Here is a 20,896-nt window from a genome sequence, read left to right as displayed (position 1 = left end):
AATATTATTATTCTTCTAGTCTTCTAATTATGATTAGAAGACTAGAAGATAAAGTTGAACAAATTCTCCCTGAAATTTTTCCCAATCTCGTGAATGGGACGAGCTTTCATGTACTAGAGGCAGAAAGGTCTGCCCCCAAGAGCATAGAATCTAGAAAGACCTCAAGACACCTGATAGTGAAAATGATGAATTATAATTGTAGACGGGAGCTCTTGAAAGCAGCTAGGGCAAAGAAATTCCTTACATACAGAGGAAAGCTCATCAGAATAATGTCAGACCTGTCCACAGAAACCTGGCAAGCCAGAAAGAGCTGGCAAGATGTATTCGGGGCACTAAATGGGAAGACCTTGCAGCCAAGAATACTTTATCCAACAAGACCAACATTCAAAATGGATAGAGAGATAAAGAGCTTCCAAGACCAGCAAGGTTTAAAAGAGTAAGTGACTACCAAGCCTACACTGCTCAACCAATACCAAAAGCTTGAGATTATTCCCTGCATATTCTCAGATCACAATGTTTTGAAACTGGAGCTCAACGACTCATTTCTTTCATGAGTGTTTTGTAGTTCCTTCAGTACAGATCCTTTACCTTTTTGGTTAGGTTTATTCCCAGGTATCTTATGGTTCTTGGTGCTCTAGTAAATGGAATTGATTCTCCAGTTGCCCTTTCTGTATTTTTATTGTTACTGTATAAGAAAACAACTGATTTCTGTACATCACATTGCCTGATTTTGAGCTTTACTACAAAGCTGTGATCACGAAGACAGCATGGTACTGGCATAAAAACAGACACATAGACCAGTGGAACAGAGTAGAGGGCCCAGATATGGACCCTCAACTCTATGGTCAAATAATCTTCAACAAAGCAGGAAAAAACATCCAGTGAAAAAAAGACAGTCTCTTCAATAAATGGTGCTGGGAAAATTGGACAGCTATTTGTAGAAGAATGAAACTCGACCATTCTCTTACACCGTATACAAAAATAAACCGGAAATGGATATAAGACCTCAACGTGAGATAGGAATCCATCAGAATCATAGAGGAGAAAATAGGCAGTAACCTCTTCAATATCAGCCACAGCCACTTCTTTCAAGATATGTCTCCAAAGGCAAAGGAAACAAAAGCAAAAATGAACTTTTGGGACTTCATCAAGATCAAAAGCTTCTGCACAGCAAAAGAGACAGTCAACAAAACAAAGAGGCAACCCACCGAATAGGAGAAGATATTTGCAAATGACAGTACAGACAAAAGGCTCTTATCCAGGTCTATAAAAACTTCTCAAACTCAACACACACAAAACAGATAATCATGCCAAAAAATGGGCAGAAGACATTAACAGACACTTTTCCAATGAAGACATACAAATGGTTATCAGACACATGAAAAAATGTTCATCATCACTAGCCATCAGGGAGATTAAAATTAAAGCCACATTGAGATACCACCTTACACCAGTTAGAATGACCAAAATTAGCAAGACAGGAAACAACGTGTGTTGGAGAGGATGTGGAGAAAGGGGAACCCTCTTACACTGTTGGTGGGAATGCAAGTTGGTGCAGCCTGGAGAACAGTGTGGAGATTCCTTAAGAAATTAAAAATAGAGCTTCCCTATGACCCTGCAATTGCACTACTGGGTATTTACCCCAAAGATACAGATGTAGTGAAAAGAAGGGCCATCTGTACCCCAATATCATAGCAGTAGTGGCCATGGTCGCCAAACTGTGGAAAGAACCAAGATGCCCTTCAATGGATGAATGGATAAGGAAGATGTGGTCCATATACACTATGGAGCATTATGCCTCCATCAGAAAGGGTGAATAGCCAACTTTTGTAGCAACATGGATGGGAATGGAAGAGATAATGCTGAGTGAAATAAGCCAAGCAGAGAGAGCCAATTATCATATGGTTTCACTTATTTGTGGAGCATAAGAAATAACACAGAGGACATGGGGAGATGGAGAGGAGAAGGGAGTTGAGGGAAATTGGAGGGGGAGATGAACCATGAGAGAATATGGACTCTGAAAAACAATATGAGGGTTTTGAAGGGGTGAGGTGTGGGAAGTCGGGCCAGCCTGGTTGTGGGTATTGTGGAGGGCACGTATTGCATGGAGTACTGGGTGTGGTGCATAAATAATGAATTCTAGTACACTGAAAAGTAATTTAAAAAATTAAAAATTTAACAAATAAATAAATAATAAATAAAGTAGTAAGACTACATCAAAATAAAAAGGTTTTGCACAGTAAAGAAAATATCAACAAAACAAAAAGGCAACCTATTACACAGGAAAAGATATTTGCAAAAGATATATCCAATTAGGGGTTAATGTCCAAAATATATAAAGAAGTTATAGAACCTAGCACCGCCCCCCAAAAAAACCCCAAAGTATCTAATTAAAAAATAGTAGAGGAACTAAATAGACATTTTTCTAAAGAAGGCATTCAGATGGCCAACAGGCACATGAAAAGATGCTCAATTTCACTCATTATCAAGGAAATATAAATCAATATATATATATATATATAAATCAATATAAACCATAATGAGGTTTCACCTCTCACTTGTCAGAATGGTTGAAATAAAAAAAAAAAAAAAAAAAAAAAAACAAGAAATAACAAGTATTGATGAGGATGTGGAAAAAAAAAGGAACCCCCATGCACTGTTTGTGGGAATGCAAGCTGGTACAGTCACTGTGGAAAACAGTATGAAAATTCCTCAAAAACTTTTAAAAAATGAAGTATTAAAAGATAATTTTTTCTAGAAATATGAAAAGGTACCAAGAATTGGAGGACAATTTGGAATTATTATTAATGTTTTTAAGGATTATAATGGTGGCTTGTGATGTCATTGTATAATGAAATATAAGGAGAGAAACATCATAATGCCTTAAATACTTAATATCTGAAATATTTTAGTACAACTAAAACAAGGAGATGAGAAGAATAAAGATGGAGTACTCACTACTTGATTTCAAGAATTATTATATAGCTACACTAATTAAAATAGTGTGTTATTGGCCTGAAGATAGACAAAAAGATCAATGAATTAGAGTCCAGAAATAGACCTATACAGATATGGTCAATCAGTTATCAACAAATGTACATACACAGTTTGAGAAAGGAGAGTCTTTTCAACAAACATTCTTGTGACAACTGTACATCCATATGCCAAAAGATTAGCCTTAACCCACACCTCATACCTGATACCAAAGATAACTCAAAATGGATTGTAGACTTATAGGCGAAACATAAACTGTAAAACTTCAAGAATAAAAAAAACTCTTAACATTTTGGTAGGTGTTTTTGCAGTACTCCATTCATATACAGTTGTATCAGGTGGTATATTCTCTGTTTGTAGCCAGCTTTTGGTCACTAAACATTGCATAATTAATATTTTTCCATTTCACTAAAAGTATCCTCTTCCCTCTTCACTTAAGGCCATCATCTGAGTCCAGAAGTAGAGAAGAGATATAAGGGGATTCATCAAGAACTTGGGTTCCTTAATTGGGAATCTAGAAACACACTTGGTCCCCAGGTCATCTGTTTCATAGCAGTGGCCTTGGAATGTGGAACGCTGACATTTCTGCAATGACAAACCTGAAAATTGTTCTGGAAAGTCATGCACCTCAAAAGGATCCTGAAATGAAATACCTGAAAAGAGAGCTGTACTTAATGAGTCACCTGCTACAGCTGTGGAGGATGGAATCTCTCTGACACTGAGAGTGTTTGGTCTTTTTTACCTTTTGTCTCACTGCTTGTGTTTTCCAGAACTACATATACTCCCTAATGTCTCTGTCTGTGTGTGTCACTATTTTATTTAAGAAAAACCCAAACCATATAAATTATAATAAATGAAGATACTTTAAATTCCACCCTTTAGGTTTATTACCACATAGAAAAATCACGTGCTGGGTATAGGTTGGTTGACACTGTAAATGGTCATATGACTTTCTAAAGGAGGCCTGTGGGGGAGGGAGTGCTTCAACACAGGTCCAGGGAGCCCTGGAATATATTTAGCATCTCATATCCATGAATTGTTGGCTTTGAGTCATACCAATTCTACTCCTCTGTGAGGTCGTCAGGCATCACTTGATATATAGAGCAGATTATATTATCTACCTCAGTTTTTTCACTTGAATATTGAAGATTCACTCCATGAGAACAGAGACTGGATCACATCTGTTTTCCTTTTCATTCCAAGAATCAAGCAGAGTGCCGGGCATCTGACAGGTATAAAATAAAAGCTGTGTCAGATGGATGGATGGATGGATGGATGGATGGGATGAGGTGAGATGAGACAGCACTGATTTTGTTGGTTCTGTAGTTTAATTTGGATGCTTTATTGAAGGGATGAACTCGGGTTTCACTCACACACCCTAAATCAAGCTTCTGTTTAGACAGTGTTAGAAAATTGCTTAAAGAGAATTTACAATTTTTTGAAGAGAAAAAATGAGGTGATTAGAGAAGAACACAAGGCACAATATACTTAGAAATTGAACTCCAACCCCTCTTAATCTAAGGGAGAAGCCGGGGGGTGTCTTTCTCTGCTTTCACATAGAGAGATATCCAGCAACTCCTAAAGTTAATCTCTCTGTAAGAAGGAAAGTTTTAAAAATGTAAAATATAATAATATCACACAGAAAATCATGACAAGTATGTGTTGGAAATTGTTAATAAAATGAAACCACCTACCAAGACCCCTTTCAAGATATGTCTCCAAAAGCAAAAGAAACAAAAGCGAAAATGAATTTTTGGGACTTCATCAAGATCAAAAGCTTCTGCACAGCAAAGGAAACAGTCAACAAAACAAAGAGCCAACCTACAGAATGGGAGAGGATATTCACAAAATAAACAAACAAAAACAAACAACAGACAAACAAACCTTCAGAGATTTAGGCTCCCTTTCCAACTATCTGAAATCCAGTAGAAAATTTAGGAGTAACGAACAAAAGATCTCTAGAGAGAAAAACAGATGCAACAAAGTTTATGCATCATACATAAGTGACTTTCACCTTCATTCAAATCTATTTATCCTTTATGCCCAATTCTAACAAATGTGACAGTCCTGCTTACTAGCTAAAAACTAGTTACCAGAAGATATTTAAAACAGAAAGAATGCTTCCAGAAATGGAAACTGAATTTAGAGTTGGGGGAAGCAGATGAAACACAAAACTATTTTAGAATATTAGGCTCAAGAACTGAAAAGGCAGAATAGTCTGAGACAATTTACTATTCAAGCAACCAACTTTACATTTTTATGGCTCCTCAAAGTACAATACACTTCAAACATTACTCAGTTTTCTAGTGGAATATTATGCCTCCATCAGAAAGGATGAATACCCAACTTTTGTATTAACATGGTCAGGACTGGAAGAGATTATGCTGAGTGAAATAAGTCAAGCGGAAAGAGTTAATTATCATATGGCTTCACTCATTTGTGGAACATAAGGAATAACATGGAGGATATGGGGAGATGGAGAAGAGAAGGGAATTGGGGGGAAATTGGAGGGACAGATGAACTATGAGATACTGTGGACTATGAGAAACAAACTGAGGGTTTTGGAGGGGAGGGTGGGGGGCGGTTGGGTGAGCCTGGTGGTAAGTATTGTGGAGGGCACGTATTGCATGGACCACTGGATGTGATGCATAAAAAATGAATTCTGGAACACTGAAAACAAACAAACAAAAAATTTAAAAATAAATGTAATAAATAAATAAATTTATACATGGAAAGAAAAAAAAATGACAAAGGATATAAGTAGACAATTCACAGAAGAATTGTAAATGGCTAATATGGATTTTAAAAGATTTTCAATCCCTTGAAGATCAGAGATAAACAAACCTGATAATAAGACAGCATTTCCACTTATCAGATGAGCAAAAATTTAAGATTGCTAATATCCACTTTCGGGAAAAAGTCAGGATTGGTTTTCCAACAATGATCTGAGGATATTTTTCACCAGAATCATTTGGAGGGTTTATTTAAAAGGCGATTCCCCAAACTTAGAAACAACCCATATGTCCTTTAATGGTTGAACTGACAAACTGTGGCATACCCACACCGGGGAATACTACTTAAAAATGAAAAGGAGCAAACTATTGATAGAGGCAACTACTTGAATGGATCTCAAAGGCATTATTCAGAATGAAAAAAAAAAAAAAACAGCAGTAACACTGCTCTGAATGGACAAGCCAAAAATTCGCCCAATAAGTAAGTATATTTCCATCATTCCACATTAACTAAATAAAAGTTTATTTCAAATATTTAAATAATGTATGAATAGATTGTTTCTGATGCAGAGTATCTTCATACGCTATTTAAATATTTGAAATGAGCAGCATCTGTTCCATTTCCTGGTTCTTCTTTTTTTTTTAACTTTATTTTATTTTTTCAGTGTTCCAAGATACATTGTTTTTGCATCACACCCAGTGATCCATGCAATACAGGCCTTCCTTAATACCCACCACCAGGCTCACCCAACCCCCACCACGCTCCCCTCCAAAGTGCTCAGTTTGTTTCTCATAGTCCACAGTCTCTTTCTGTTCATCTCTCCCTCCAATTTCCCCCAACTCCCTTCTCTTCTCTTCTCCTTCTCCCAATGTCCTCCATATTATTCCTTATGCTCCACAAGGAGGTAAAACCATATGATAATTGACTCTCTCTCTCTTTGACTTATTTCACTCAGCATAATCTCTTCCGGTCCCATTCATGTTGATACAAAAGTTGGGTATTCATCCTTTCTGATGGGGCATAGTATTACATTGTAAATATGGACCATATCTTTTTTACCCATTCATCTGCTGAAGGGCATCTTGGTTCTTTCCACAGTTTGGCAACTGTTGTCATTGCTGCTATGAACAGTGGGGTACAGATGGCCCTTATTTTCACTACATCTGTATCTTCAGAGTAAATGCCCAGTAGTGCAATTGTAGGGTCATAGGGTAGCTCTATTTTTAATTTCTTGAGGAATCTCCACACTGTTTTCCAAAGTGGCTCCATCAATTTGCATTCCTTCCAACAGTGTAAGAGAGTTCCTCTTCCTCCTCATCCTCTCCAACACTTATTGTTTCCTGTCTTGTTAATTTTGGCCATTCTAACTGGTGTAAGGGGGTATCTCAAGGTGGTTTTGATTTGAATCTCCCTGATGGCTAATGATGATGAACATTTTTCCATGTGTTGGTTAGCCATTTGTATGTCTTCTTTGGAGAAGTGTCTGTTCAAATCTTCTGCCATTTTTTTAAAACATGATTGTCTGTTTTTGGATGTTGAGCTTGAGGAGTTCTTTATAGATCTTGGCTATCAGCCCTTCATCTGTATTGTCATTTGTGAATATCTCCTCCCATTCCATAGGTTGCCTCTTTGTTTTGTTGACTCTTTCCTTTGCTGTGCAGAAGGTTTTAATCTTAATGAAGATTGACCATTCTTGTACACCATACACAAAGATAAACTTGAAATGGATAAAAGAACTCAACATGAGGAAGGAATCTATCAAAATCCTAGAGGAGAACATAGGATGTAACCTCTTTGACATCTGCCACACCACTTCTTTCAAGACAGGTCTCCAAAGGCAAAGGAAATTAATGTGAAAATGATCTTTTGTGACTTCATCAAGATCAAAAGCTTTGGGAGAACAGTGTGGAGATTCCTCAAGAAATTAAAAATAGAGCTTCCCTATGACCCTGCAATTGCACTACTGGGTATTTACCCCAAAGATACAGATGTAGTGAAAAGAAGGGCCATCTGTACCCCAATGTTTATAGCAGCAATGGCCACGGTTGCCAAACTGTGGAAAGAACCAAGATGCCCTTCAACAGACGAATGGATAAGGAAGATGTGGTCCATATACACTATGGAGTATTATGCCTCCATCAGAAAGGATGAATACCCAACTTTTGTAGCAACATGGACGGGACTGGAAGAGATTATGCTGAGTGAAATAAGTCAAGCAGAGAGAGTCAATTATCATATGGTTTCACTTATTTGTGAAACAACAAATAGCATGGAGGACATGGGGAGTTAGGAGAAGGGAGTTGAGGGAAATTGGAAGGGTAGGTGAACCATGAGAGACTATGGACTCTGAAAAACAATCTGAAGGGTTTGAAGAGGTGGGGGGGTTGAGGGGTTGGGGGAACCAGGTGGTGGATATTAGAGAGGGCACAGATTGCATGGAGCACTGGGTGTGGTACAAAAACAATGAATACTGTTATGTTGAAAATAAATTTTAAAAAATGATTAAAAAAAAAAAAAAAAGCCTTTCTGGGCCTGGTAATGTCCTGCAGGTGCCTCCATGGAAGTTTTGCTGCTTGTCTACAGATCTCATCCCTCTGATTGGGTTACCAAAATTCCACCAATATTTTTCAAAGTTCTGGAATGAACAATACTAAAACTTGTATGGAACCTGAAAAGACCATGAATCACTAGGGAAATGTTGAAAAAAAAAAAAAAAACCTGGGGGCATCCCATTGCCTGATTTCAAGCTTTATTACAAAGCTGTGATCACCAAGACAGCATGGTACTGACACAAAAATGGACACATAGACCAATGAAACAGAGTAGTGAGCCCAGATAAACCCTCAATTCTATGATCAAATAATCTTCAACAAAGAAGGAAAAAATATCCAGTGGAAAAAAGACAGTCTCTTCAATAAATTGGACAGCTGGGAAATTGGACAGCTATTTATAGAAGAATGAAACTCGACCATTCTCTTACACCATACACAAAGATAAACTCAAAATGGATGAAAGACCTCAACATGAGACAGGAATCCATCAAAATCCTAGAGGAGAACATAGGCAGTAAACTCTTCTTTCCTTTCTTTAAATCCTGTCTTGCATATAATTTCCTCCTTCTGTCCCCTACCCTCTGCCAGTACCATACAAATTAGGACTTGAAACTAAAACAGATATCACCAAATCTTCATTTGTTTTATTCCATATTTTCAATTAGGTTATAAGATTATTAAGGACATAATATTATTTTTCTATAGGTCTGAGCTCTAGGCAAATGTGTAATAAATACTTTTGACTCAAGTAGGTCCTTTATGCATAAAGTGAAAGACAAATATGCTTAAATTTATGAGCTCCTCTTGAGGATTGCAGGATATGGAAGCATAGGAATCTTGTTTAAATGTAAAAGGGAAGTTCCATAATTTCCACAGAACTTAAACTCTTCTTATTCTGAAGAATATACCTGGAAGTGGAACTGAAGTATCAGCTACAGTCACACTGTTCTCTAAATTTTAAATAAAATATGGCTCTACCCCTCAACATGGGAAAAGTAGCATTTTTCCATCCAGGGACTCTTTGGGATACTTTGTGTTCAGAAGTCACATCGTCTTTAAACATCTGCTTTGCTAAGACCACTCTTTGCCCTTCACCTGCCATAGCCAAACTCTCCTGTCAGGGCAGACTCTGCCTTGACAGTTCTTTTTCCCCAGTGTCTTATAAAATATCCTACATAGGGCTTTTATATATGTATAAGTCTTTAGAGAGGGTTGGAAATACCGACCTACAAATAAAATAGTAGACAGCCTCCCTTTTTTTGATAGCTCTATTTTTAAAAAGTCTTTCATCAACCTCAGTCCAGAAATTCCTCATTGACCAACCTGCTTTTTGCTCCAGACTTCTTTTGCTTTGTAGCTCTGCACCTTCTCTGTCTTCCTTCTTTTTCTTCAGACCTTTTATAGCACCCACTCTCAAATTCCTCTGAAGTACTTTTGCAGAGCAGTGAACAATTCCTGAAGCTTCACTTTCCCCAGCCCAAGCACTCTAGGATGGTGTTACTGTAACAAAGATCGTTAGCTTCCTAAAACAAAAATGAAACAAATGGACCTTGAGAGCTTGTTTGGAAGTTCTAGCAGGGGAGCACAGCTACTTGTATACCCTTGACCAAAGAACGGTCCTCTCCTCTATTGGGGAAGGTCGTCCTCTTTGACCAAGCGCGCAGCTTCAGGAGGGACACACATGGAGCGCTGAGGGAGGAAGGGGACACCGCCTAGCCAGCCAGACCAGCCGAATCAACCCTGGTGATCAATGGGGTGACAGATGTTGCAGCCAGATCGCCCTCTATCCAGGTTCTATAAAGAACTCCTCAAACTCAACACACACAAAACAGATAATCATGTCAAAAAATGGGCAGAAGATATGAACAGACACTTCTCCAATGAAGGCATACAAATGGCTATCAGACACATGAAAAAATGTTCATCATCACTAGCCATCAGGGAGATTCAAATTAAAACCACATTGAGATATCACCTTATACCAGTTAGAATGGCCAAAATTAGCAAGACAGGAAACAACATGTGTTGGAGGGGATGTGGAGAAAGGGGAACCCTCTTACACTGTTGGTGGGAATGCAAGTTGGTGCAGCCACTTTGGAGAACAGTGTGGAGATTCCTCAAGAAATTAAAAATAGAGCTTCCCTATGACCCTGCCATTGCACTACTGGGTATTTACCCCAAAGATACAGATGTTGTGAAAAGAAGGGCCATCTGTACCCCAATGTTTATAGCAGCAATGGCCACGGTCGCCAAACTGTAGAAAGAACCAAGATGCCCTTCAACGGATGAATGGATAAGGAATACTATGGAGTATTATGCCTCCATCAGAAAGGATGAATACCCAACTTTTGTAGCAACATGGACGGGACTGGAAGAGATTATGCTGAGTGAAATAAGTCAAGCAGAGAGAGTCAATTATCATATGGTTTCACTTATTTGTGGAGCATAACAAATAGCATGGAGGACAAGGGGAGTTAGAGAGGAGAAGTGAGTTGGGGGAAATTGGAAGGCGAGGTGAACCATGAGAGACTATGGACTCTGAAAAACAATCTGAGGGGTTTGAAGGGGCGGGGGGTGGGAGGTTGGGAGAACCAGGTGGTGGGTATTAGAGAGGGCACGGATTGCATGGAGCACTGGGTGTGGTGCAAAAACAATGAATACTATTATGCTGAAAATTTTTTAAAAAATGAAACAAAACAAAACAAAACCATTTTCAATTCACTCTACAAAGTTCTAGTAAAGAGAAATGTCAGCCATGAAGGAAATGTTTTCAGCAGAGACAAGAACAGAGCTCACAAAAGAGACTGTGGCACAGATGTGGAATAGGTGATCTGAAGAGTGAGGAAAGTTCTGTTAAGGCTTTCATGGTTTGGTTATGTGTCAGCCAGTAGGTTTTCTTTCTAACCAAATCTTGGAGGGCTAGGGACACTGTTAAACCACCCACGTGGCTGCGCCAGCCATGAAACTTGTATGAGCCACTTTTACCTCTGGGAATAAAAATGAGGTCAGCACTACATACAGCAGAGTGCTAGCACACATGTTCCCAGGAGATGGCAATAAATGCTTTGTTTGGGCATTAAAGAAAGGTGCAAACACACGATTTGTGTAACACTCTCTTTTGTTGACACATTAAAGTTAATGATTCTTATTTTGTAAGTGATATAAGCTCATTATAAAAAAATTACAGGTGGTGAAACTTACTTCTAATCTCCATGTGAGAAATAATCTCTGAATATTTTAGTGCATTTTATGCTCTAATAAGGGTTTTTAAAAAATATTTTATTTATTTAATTGACAAACAGAGGTCACATAGTAGGGAGAGAAGCAGGCAGAGAGGAGGGGGAAGCAGGCTCCCTGCTGAGCAGAGAGCCCAATGTGGGGCTCGATCCCAGGACCCTGGGATCATGACTGAGCCAAAGGCAGCAGCTTAACCCACTGAGCCACCCAGGCACCCCTATCTAATAAGGGTTTTAAGGAAATAAGGGCTTTTAATCCCTAAGGGTGAGTTTTATTACAGAAAAAGACTCTTATTTTATAGGATCAGAATTGGATATCAAAATCTCATCTTCACCTGTTCCTGGAAATGTCATAACCCATTCTTTAAGTTAATGTGGATATCCCCTAGGAAACTAGGGGGTTTCTTAGTCCTCTGCCCCTTAAAATTTAGTTGTTCAATAAATGCTTACTGAGTGACAGCTGTTGTGATCAGACACTGTTCTAGACAGTGGGGTTGTATCATAGAATAACAAAGAAATTTTTGCTCATGGAGCTCTTCCTTGTAGGAGGAGATAGCAAGGAGATGGACAAGTTTTTTCATTTTCTCTATGATCAAATAAACTGAAGAAGTTGTACCAGAAATTAAACATCTTCAGGGCTTGGGAAAATAATTTGAAATGCCTATCTGTCTTAAATGAGAACATTTCTTTAAGGTTCTTTTTATTTGTTTTTCTTTTTTTAAAAAGATTTGCTTATTTTATTTTTTCAATATTCCACACCCAGCGCTCCATACAATAAGTGCCCTCCTTAATACCCACCACCAGACTCACCCCATCCCCACCAAAATCCTCAGTTTGTTTCTCAGAGTCCACAGTCTCTCATGGTTTGTCTGCCCTCCAATATCCTCCAACTCACTTTTCCTCTCCATCTCCCCATATCTTCCATGTTATTCCTTATGCTCCACAAATAAGTGAAACCATATGATAATTTACTGTCTCTACTTCACTTATTTCACTCAGCATAATCTCTTCCAGTCCAGTCCATGTTGATAGAAAAGTTGGGTATTCATCCTTTCTAATGGAGGCATAATACTCCATTGTATATATGGACCATATCTTCTTTATCCATTCGTCCCTTGAAGGGCATCTTGGCTCTTTCCACAGTTCGGCAACTGTGGCCATTGCTGCTATGAACATTGGGGTACAGATGGCCCTTCTTTTCACTACATCTTTATCTTTGGGTAGTAGTGCAATTGCAGGATCATACTGTAGCTCCAGTTTTTTGTTTTGTTTTGTTTTTTAGAACTTAGAATTTCTTTTTTTTCCCTAAGATTTTATTTATTTATTTGACAGAGAGAGATCACAAGTAGGAAGAGAGGCAGGCAGAGAGAACCAGAAAAGCAGGCTCCCCACTGAGCAGAGAGCCTGATGTGGGCCTCAATCCCAGGACCCTGGGATCATGACCTGAGCTGAAGGCAGAGGCTTAACCCACTGAGCCACCCAGGTGCCCTGGTAGCTCTATTTTTAATTTCTTAAGGGATCGCCACACTGTTTTCAAAAGTGGCTGCACCAACTTGCATTCTCACCAACAGGGTAAGAGGGTTCCCCTTGCTCCACATCCTCTCCAACACTTGTTGTTTACTGTCTTGTTAATTTTGGCCATTCTAACTGGTGTAAGGTGGTATCTCAATGCAGTTTTGATTTGAATTTCCATGATGGGTAATGACGAAGAACATTTTTTCCATGTGTCTATTAGCCATTTGTATGTCTTATTTGGAGAAGTGTCTGTTCATGTCTTCTGCCCATTTTTTGACATGATTATCTGATTTTGGGGTGTTGAATTTGAGGAGGGTTTTTTTTTTGTTGTTGTTCTGTTTTGTTTTGTTTTGTTTTTTTATAGATCTTGGATATCAGCTCTTTGTCTGCAGCACCATTTGCAAATATCTTCTCTGGTTCTTTTTAAAAAATCTTTAAAATGTCTAATGATCTCTTCATTTTACTTCCTGACATGTCCAAGTGTTTAAAATATAAAGACAATGTTTAAAATGGTTTAACATGGAATAAAAATGATGCTCTGGGAAACATACCTTGATTATGCAATGACTACACACCAGCCCAGAAAGGCTCTCCACCTTGAGAAGCAAGATTCTTCCACTCTGAAAGAACATGGCAATAATTTCTTCTGATATTTTTCTTGACAGCCAGTGCAGTAGGCAAGATATCCAGATACTTGTTCTCTGAATTGCACAGAAAAAAACCACAAAGTGGGAGCAATTTTTCAGAAAAAGGAAGCTAAAGACAGACTTCCCAGTCATACTTCAGATAGGCCCTGAGGTCTGAGCTTTGTTGCTTAAAACCTTGACACATTAAATTATTTAGCACAGTTTTGCAGCTCCCATATTCTTTTCACGACCCAGGGTAATCCTCACAGTCTGAGATAGATAGTTCCTGTTTTATAGATCTAAATAAACAAAGAGTGGTGTATCTTGTCAAAGGTTACACAAATAGAGCATTCAAACAGTGTCTTCTAATACCAGGTTGGGTGTTTCTTCCCTGTACTACATATATTCTCTCTCTGGGCCAAAATTCCTGTGATCAGTTTAAAGTATAGGCTTGCTAGAAGAGTGCAAAGTGGCTTTGTGTTTTGTTTGTTATCAGGTAGCAATGAAATTAAGGAAGGAGGCTAATATAAACAAAAAAGGCAAACTGAGAACCAGCCCCTCCACTGAGCACATCTTCCTTTTCTCTAGATGAACAGCAAGAGTCCATTGATAGTTTCACAAGGTTTTTTTTTTGTGTGTCTCCATGTAGTAGGCCTTAGTGTTCCTGTGTCTCCTAGTCCCCTGTATGCACCTGCAGCCCCAGATTGCCACCTGGCTATTTTAGTTCATTTGGCCCATACCCTGAGCATTTTCCAAAGTAGCCAGGATGTGTGAACTCTACTGGGAGTCCCATAAAAAGAAGAAAATTTCTTCTTTAGAGAATTTCTTTTGAAGCTGAATTCTAAAGAAATCAAAGTGTTCTTCACAAGGCGAGGAATTTTATCTGCTTAACAGGTCATCCCATGGCTGCTGAGGCAGAGTGAGGGGCATACCACAGTGTCTCCATCTGTAGAGCTTTGGTAGGACACTTAAAGCATTCTCCTCCTTTTGCCTTTCTTCTTCAAAGTATAAGCAGATTTAGTTTTCTAATTTGTAAAGTGGGAATAATAACAACCTACTTCAATTGTGTTTTCATTTGAGTCTAGATAATTCAGCCTTGATTACCTTTAGCTCTGTTCTTTGCTACTCATGTATCCTCATTTGAAATCTGAATCAACAGTTCTCAGAATAATTCAGGTTTGGGTGTGTGTGGTAGGGAAGGGGTTTGGGGGAGCTGTTCGGTGGTTTAGAACTTTGTGGAAAGATTGGAGCTGTCACATCAATTGTCAGCAGAGGTGTGTGAGAAGCTCAACCACAGAGCTGGCCTGGGAGGGCAGGGGTGGGTGAAGGTGAGATTATGCCCATGACTCTGCTTATCAGAGGCGTGAGGACAAGAAGTATGGGGATAATTAGGAAGAGACTTGAGGAGCAGAGGAAAAGAAGAGAGGGACGGAATTTTTCTTTGGCTCATAAGGGAGCCTGTCTCTGTTGAAGGGGAAATTACAAAATTGACCATTGTGTAAATAGCTACATCACATACCAATTTTCAAATACTGTTGAGATCAGTATAAAGAGAAAGGGAAAGAGACCATATGTATCATGAAACCAAGCCATAAATAATGAAAGTACCAGTTACTCCCTAGGAGTATCTGTTTCTAACTGACTTTAGAGACAGCAGGTGAAAAGCAAAAACAGCAAAACCAAAACAGCAGTTACTTTGTGTGAATAATAATCTAACATTATAGGATATTTCCACAATGATATCTGTGAAGGGCCAAGTGCCAGCTGAGGTCTCCCTATGCTTGAGATTTGTTTAATAGCTTTGTCCCTAGTCTGTGGGAGGTCTAGCAGCCTCTCAGATGTCCTTGTCTCCCGGACACAGGAACTCTCCTGGCCACTGCTGGCTCTGACACCAGCACTCCCTAAGCTCATAATCTCCCTTGGGTCTCAGTTTCTACACTGTCTTCACTCTATTACACACATCTGAATATAGAACCCATCCTTTTTGTGTGAATCCCGCACCCCAACACCAATGTCCAAGTTATTAGGTGTGTTACAAAATATTGTAGGTTCAGTGTGAGAGGGACTGGCAGTAGATATGATCAGACACCAATCTACATGCTCCCTCTATCTCTTCCCACCATCTTATTTTGCTATCAGGCTATCCTCCTTTGCAGAATTCTTCTCTCCTACTTCTCCACTCTCTCCCTGTCTCATTAACTCACCTCCCCATTTGGCTCCCCATTAGCCCCCTTCCTCAGCCTCCCACTCCCCGTTCAACTCAGACCTTCCTTTTACTAATCAAAAACTCAAAAATGTGTCACTAAAATGAATCATTTTGTCCTTTAGCAACATAGAAAGTTTTAAGATCCTTTGAAAACTTTAGTCTTTTCCTTTTATCAATCTCTCTAACTAAAAGGGAAATGTATAGATATTTTCTCATTGTTATCAATTGTGTACCCTCTCCTCAGAATGGAGAACATAAAAAATAAGCAGTAGTTTTGATTAGCCAATTTGTTTTTGCTTCTTCGGTAAAAGATGATTCAGTAAAAGAAGATTCATCTTCAGCAAAGATGAATACAATTTAATAATGCAGTGACATATCATTTGTTCTTGAAGCAACACTTGCTATGCCACATTCACCTTAATACAATGTGAAGGCCTTTGCTTATTCTGTCTTCTCACCCCCAGCCCTTTCTCTCTTATGCCTGCCCTTCCTTTCTCATCCTACCTCAGGTATCATTCTCTTCTTTCCTCTTCTTCATCCACTGGAATCCTATCCTGTCAACTCCCAGTTTACATTTCCCCTCCATGACGATCACCGGCCTCCCATGATGGTCCTGCTATTTATATTCTTTGTACTCTGTTTAATTATTTCACATATTTTTGTCTTCTCTTTTCAATTTTGAATGAATGGATCACTTAAAGCTTCAGGAATTTTAACCCTCGAGGTCACTTACAAATAAATATAACAGCAGTGATGTGTCCTTGAGTAAATGACCCTACTTGTTCCAGTGTCAATTTCCCCAGCTACAAAATGGAAATGAAAATAGTAGCTTCCTCATAAATGATGCTATAGGGATTAAATGAGATTATATTTACATATATATTTATGTATAATACAGGAATGTTCTCACTAAATGTCAGGTCTTATAATGTTGTGATGATGATTAAGATGGAAGGAATGGGTTGCGCCAAAAAGATGAAAAAAATTTGACCAAATCATCAAAATTACTGTTTGGTCAGTCAAGCAAGGAGAAACACATCTGCCCAAGCAGTTATTTGAGTTATAGATCAGAAAGAAGCCTGGTTGTTATTAAGCTTTTCAGCCTGCAATAGCATGTTTCACAGACCATATGGTTTCCTGGGAGGTTTCTAGCCACCAGGAGGAGCACAGTGTATTCCCTACACAAAGATCATTCTTGGCCAACAGTAAAAATAGGATGTGATGACAATGTTCATTTCCCTGGCCAACTGGAATGTAAGGGGAATTCTCTCACAGATTATTGTAATTTCCCAAATCAGAAACTTGACCAAGTAGCCAGAATGTTTGAAAGGGGCCTCTGCTTGTCAACCCATGGCAACATTGTTGGGTTTCAGACAGAGTATCACTATGAACTTCTGCTGTAGCACTGGCATTTTGCTCCTGTCCTGACTCAAGGAACCACTCATGACCTTCTGACTCACCAGGACCTCTTCCTGCAGCTTTTTGTATGAGTTCTCTTCCCCTAATGACTAACCAATAATAAAACTTACAACCGACAGTTACTAAAATGTTCTTGTACATGTAGGTGACCATTGCTGTGTTATTATATCATCACATCAGCCCTATGAGGTATATACATCTGTTATCCTGTTTTTACAAAGGAGAAGACCAGGTTGCAACATTTGAATAAATGGCCCAAGATCATATTTTGCAAGTAGCAAAGTGCAAACCCAAGCTTCACAAATCCAAGGTCCACATTCTTAACTCCTGGACAATGGAGACTGTGTAGACCTCAGCCCATATAACTTAAGGTTAGGATCAGTATTACAGTAAACAGATTAAATAAAGGTCTATCTGGTATGATTTAAAAGATAGTAAGTGGCTGTGTATTTAAAATAATCAAGAAAGAGCAACTAAGATATCATCCATATTTCCTGAAATTACTATACTGCTCATTTCTTTAGATCAACACCTTAAGACTCTGCAAACATTATCTCCTAGGGAAGATATTAAATATGTACCATTAAATATGTACCGTGTATCAGGTAACTGTACCAAGGCTCCCAGATGACTCTTGAGCACACTAAAGTTTGAAAACCCCTGCCTGCTTCAACCATTGCTACTTATAAATGACTCAAAACTCTCTCTGTTCTCTTTCTTTTTTTTTTTTTTTTTCATCTGGGGCCTTGTTTTATTTCAAGGAAAGCCACAAAACAAGCTTGAGGCTACACAGCCAGGAACAGAATCCACAATGACCCTAAATGGAGGCCCACATACAGACGGTACTCTGCTACTGGGTATCAATGCCACTGTCCACATCACTGACTCCCCTGAGGTAGGACACTGGATCCTGAGGCTGGGACAGTTATCACTGATGAACTTAACACTCACTCTTACTGTAATTTGACAATGTATCACCCAGCTTTCCCTCTGTCAGTCAGCAGCCTCAAAAGTAAAAAAAAAAAAAAAAAAAAAAAAAAAAATCCAGATCTGATCTTCCCTGACTTATCCATTCACCATGGGATTGTGTACCATATCTTCATTACCTAGGCTAGAAAACTCAGTTACCCTGAATTTTTCTTTCAATTTCAGAGAACCATTTAAGTCCTATAGATTCTGCCCTTAGAATGCTTCTTGAAATAGCATTCTTGTGCTTTCCAATACTGTGGTTTTACCCTTGGTCAAGGGCACATTCAAACACCTTTGTTCTCCACCTTGTCCACTAATAGGGCCACTACCAGCTAATGGCCTGGGCTTACAGGCTTCTCTTCTCTCTATCCTTAATCTCTTCCCACTCCCACCCTTCTCCACACCACTGCAACTCTCATCGCATTATGGCTATGAATGTGCAAAGGGTTTCCTCTACTTCTATTACAAATGCCCTATTGCTGAAAACCATTCACAGTTTGGCTCTAACCTACTCCCTATGCCATCTTCTCTCTACCCAAAAGAAACCCTGAATCCTCCTGCCCCTACCACAGCTCATGTAGTTCTCTCCTTTGGAATGTTCTTTTCCTTTTCTCCACATAAATGCTCTTTATTAAGACCCTTTCAAAGGCACACTTTCACCAAGGCCTTTGCAGGTCACCCTCACCTTAGAGAGAGGACATCTAAGCCTGAATCCAAACCTTCCACTTCTCAGCTGAGTGGTCACCAAGAAGCCAATTCTACAAACTGGGATTAAAATGGAGTGATAGGTAATGGTATGAAATCATGGGAATCAGGTTGCCTTGGGATCCAGAAAGACATGTGCTTGAATTTCAGCTCTGCCCATTGTTAGCTACATGGCCATCATCAGTTTCTCTGGAATGTAATTTGATTTCTCATCTGCAAAAATGGGAACAATAGTATCATTTTTTTTTGGAGGACTTTTTTGAGAATTAGAATCAACAAATATAAAGAGCTTGGTACATGACTCAATGATGGTATTTATTACTGTGTACTTACTAGTGCTTCTCATCCTAAAAAGCATCATAAACATTTACTAAGATTATCTCCCTCATCAATTTGCATCTTTGTCAAAGTTTTATTCTTCTTCTTTATGTTTTCTACTTATTTTAAGGTTGTCTTATCTCTTGACTAAACTTTGAATTTCCTGGCCCAGGGGTTGTTTCTTATTTATCATTATGCAGAAACAGATCAGGAAATGTGGATTTAATTAACGCTAAGGAGGAAAAATGAGACCCACCCCAGTGGAAGGATGTGTTTTTTAAGGGACTCCAGTAGGTACCCCCAGGGCTATTAGAGGACATCCTGAGAACTGCCTGCACCTGACGGGCACAGAGCTGTTTTTCAAGATTTGCCAACTTCACAATTGTCTAGCTGGAGATGATAAAGAGCTGTGAACTTCAGTGCAGTGCAATGTGCATTTTGGAACAGAACCTGCAGTCACCTAGGTTTGAGTTCAAATTTATATTTTGCCTTTAACTTCTTTTAGCTTCCTGAGCCTCAGTTCACCCATCATAAGTCCAAATGAGAATAACAGTACAAACTCTGGAGGGTTTGGAAGAAATAAATTCTATGTGAAGTGCCTGGCATAAATACTTTTATCTTCAAGTGTGATATCTGAGAATTTAAAGGAACATGGCCAAAGGGCAGGATTAGCCTAATTTCTAATTCCAAAGAAACTCTGCCACATTAAACCATCTCTTTGGTTATAAGAAATCTCCCTTATGGTCCCATGGGCTATTAACACAGATGCCAACTACTACAAGTGATGCTGTAAATTATATGTCATAACCACCTGCATTCGATTCTCCACAAGATGGAGGCGTAAGGGTGGGGAGGAAGGGGATACAGGGGACTTTGGCTGCTGTTCATGCTTATTAGAGGCCAAAGTGAGTTGAGAAGTCCAACAGTAGTCAAGTTATTACTGAGTTAATGATGAAAGAAGCCTCGAATTCATGGTTGTCTGACTCTGAAACCCAGGGTCTCTCCTTGAGGCCACATTTTCTTAAAGATGAAGAAAACATAGTACCAGTAATTGGGAAGCTTGCAGTCTATCCCAGCTTTCATATGAGAAATGAATGAACTGATTGATATGATCAGAAGGAAGAAGCACCACATGCCCTTAGTGACCAAAAATTAAAACCAAAAAAGCGCTTAAATTCTTTTTTTTTTTAATTTTTTTTTTAAAGATTTTATTTATTTATTTGACAGATTGAGATCACAAGTAGGCAGAGAGGCAGGCAGAGAGAGAGGAGGAAGCAGGCTCCTCGCTGAGCAGAGAGCCCGATGTGGGGCTCGATCCCAGGACTCCGAGATCATGACCCGAGCCGAAGGCAGAGGCCTCAACCCACTGAGCCACCCAGGCGCCCCGAAAAGCGCTTAAATTCTTAATTGATCCACCAACACCTCCTATCAACTCCTGTTAGAAACCTCCTGCCCTTTTATTTTCCCTTCAAAGCAGAAGAACAGAAAAAAGATATAACAAAAATCTTTTCCCATGTCAGTTTTGGGCATGGGGAGAAGAAAAATGTGTAGGAAAGATACCTGGATTAATTACAGAAAGCAGAGCAACTGGAGCCAAAGAGTTGCCATGAAATTTCTAAATCC

The 20,896-nt window shown here is 39.0% G+C and overlaps 1 long non-coding RNA gene across 1 annotated transcript; it reads right to left on the bottom strand.

Moving 5' to 3' along the window:
• Positions 1-325: 325 nt before the first annotated feature.
• LOC125101948 (uncharacterized) lies at positions 326-19,243 on the bottom strand. The gene is made up of 3 exons (XR_007127985.1): positions 19,233-19,243; positions 6,465-6,468; positions 326-461 (listed from the first exon to the last, which is right to left on the bottom strand). It is a non-coding gene; the product is annotated as an uncharacterized LOC125101948 (long non-coding RNA).
• Positions 19,244-20,896: the final 1,653 nt, after the last annotated feature.

This window comes from Lutra lutra, chromosome 6 (genome assembly GCF_902655055.1).
Source record: "Lutra lutra chromosome 6, mLutLut1.2, whole genome shotgun sequence".
Classification (NCBI taxonomy): Eukaryota; Metazoa; Chordata; class Mammalia; order Carnivora; family Mustelidae; genus Lutra; species Lutra lutra.
The sequence above is the reverse complement of the archived record's forward strand: the minus strand, read 5'-3'. Positions and strand labels throughout refer to the sequence as shown.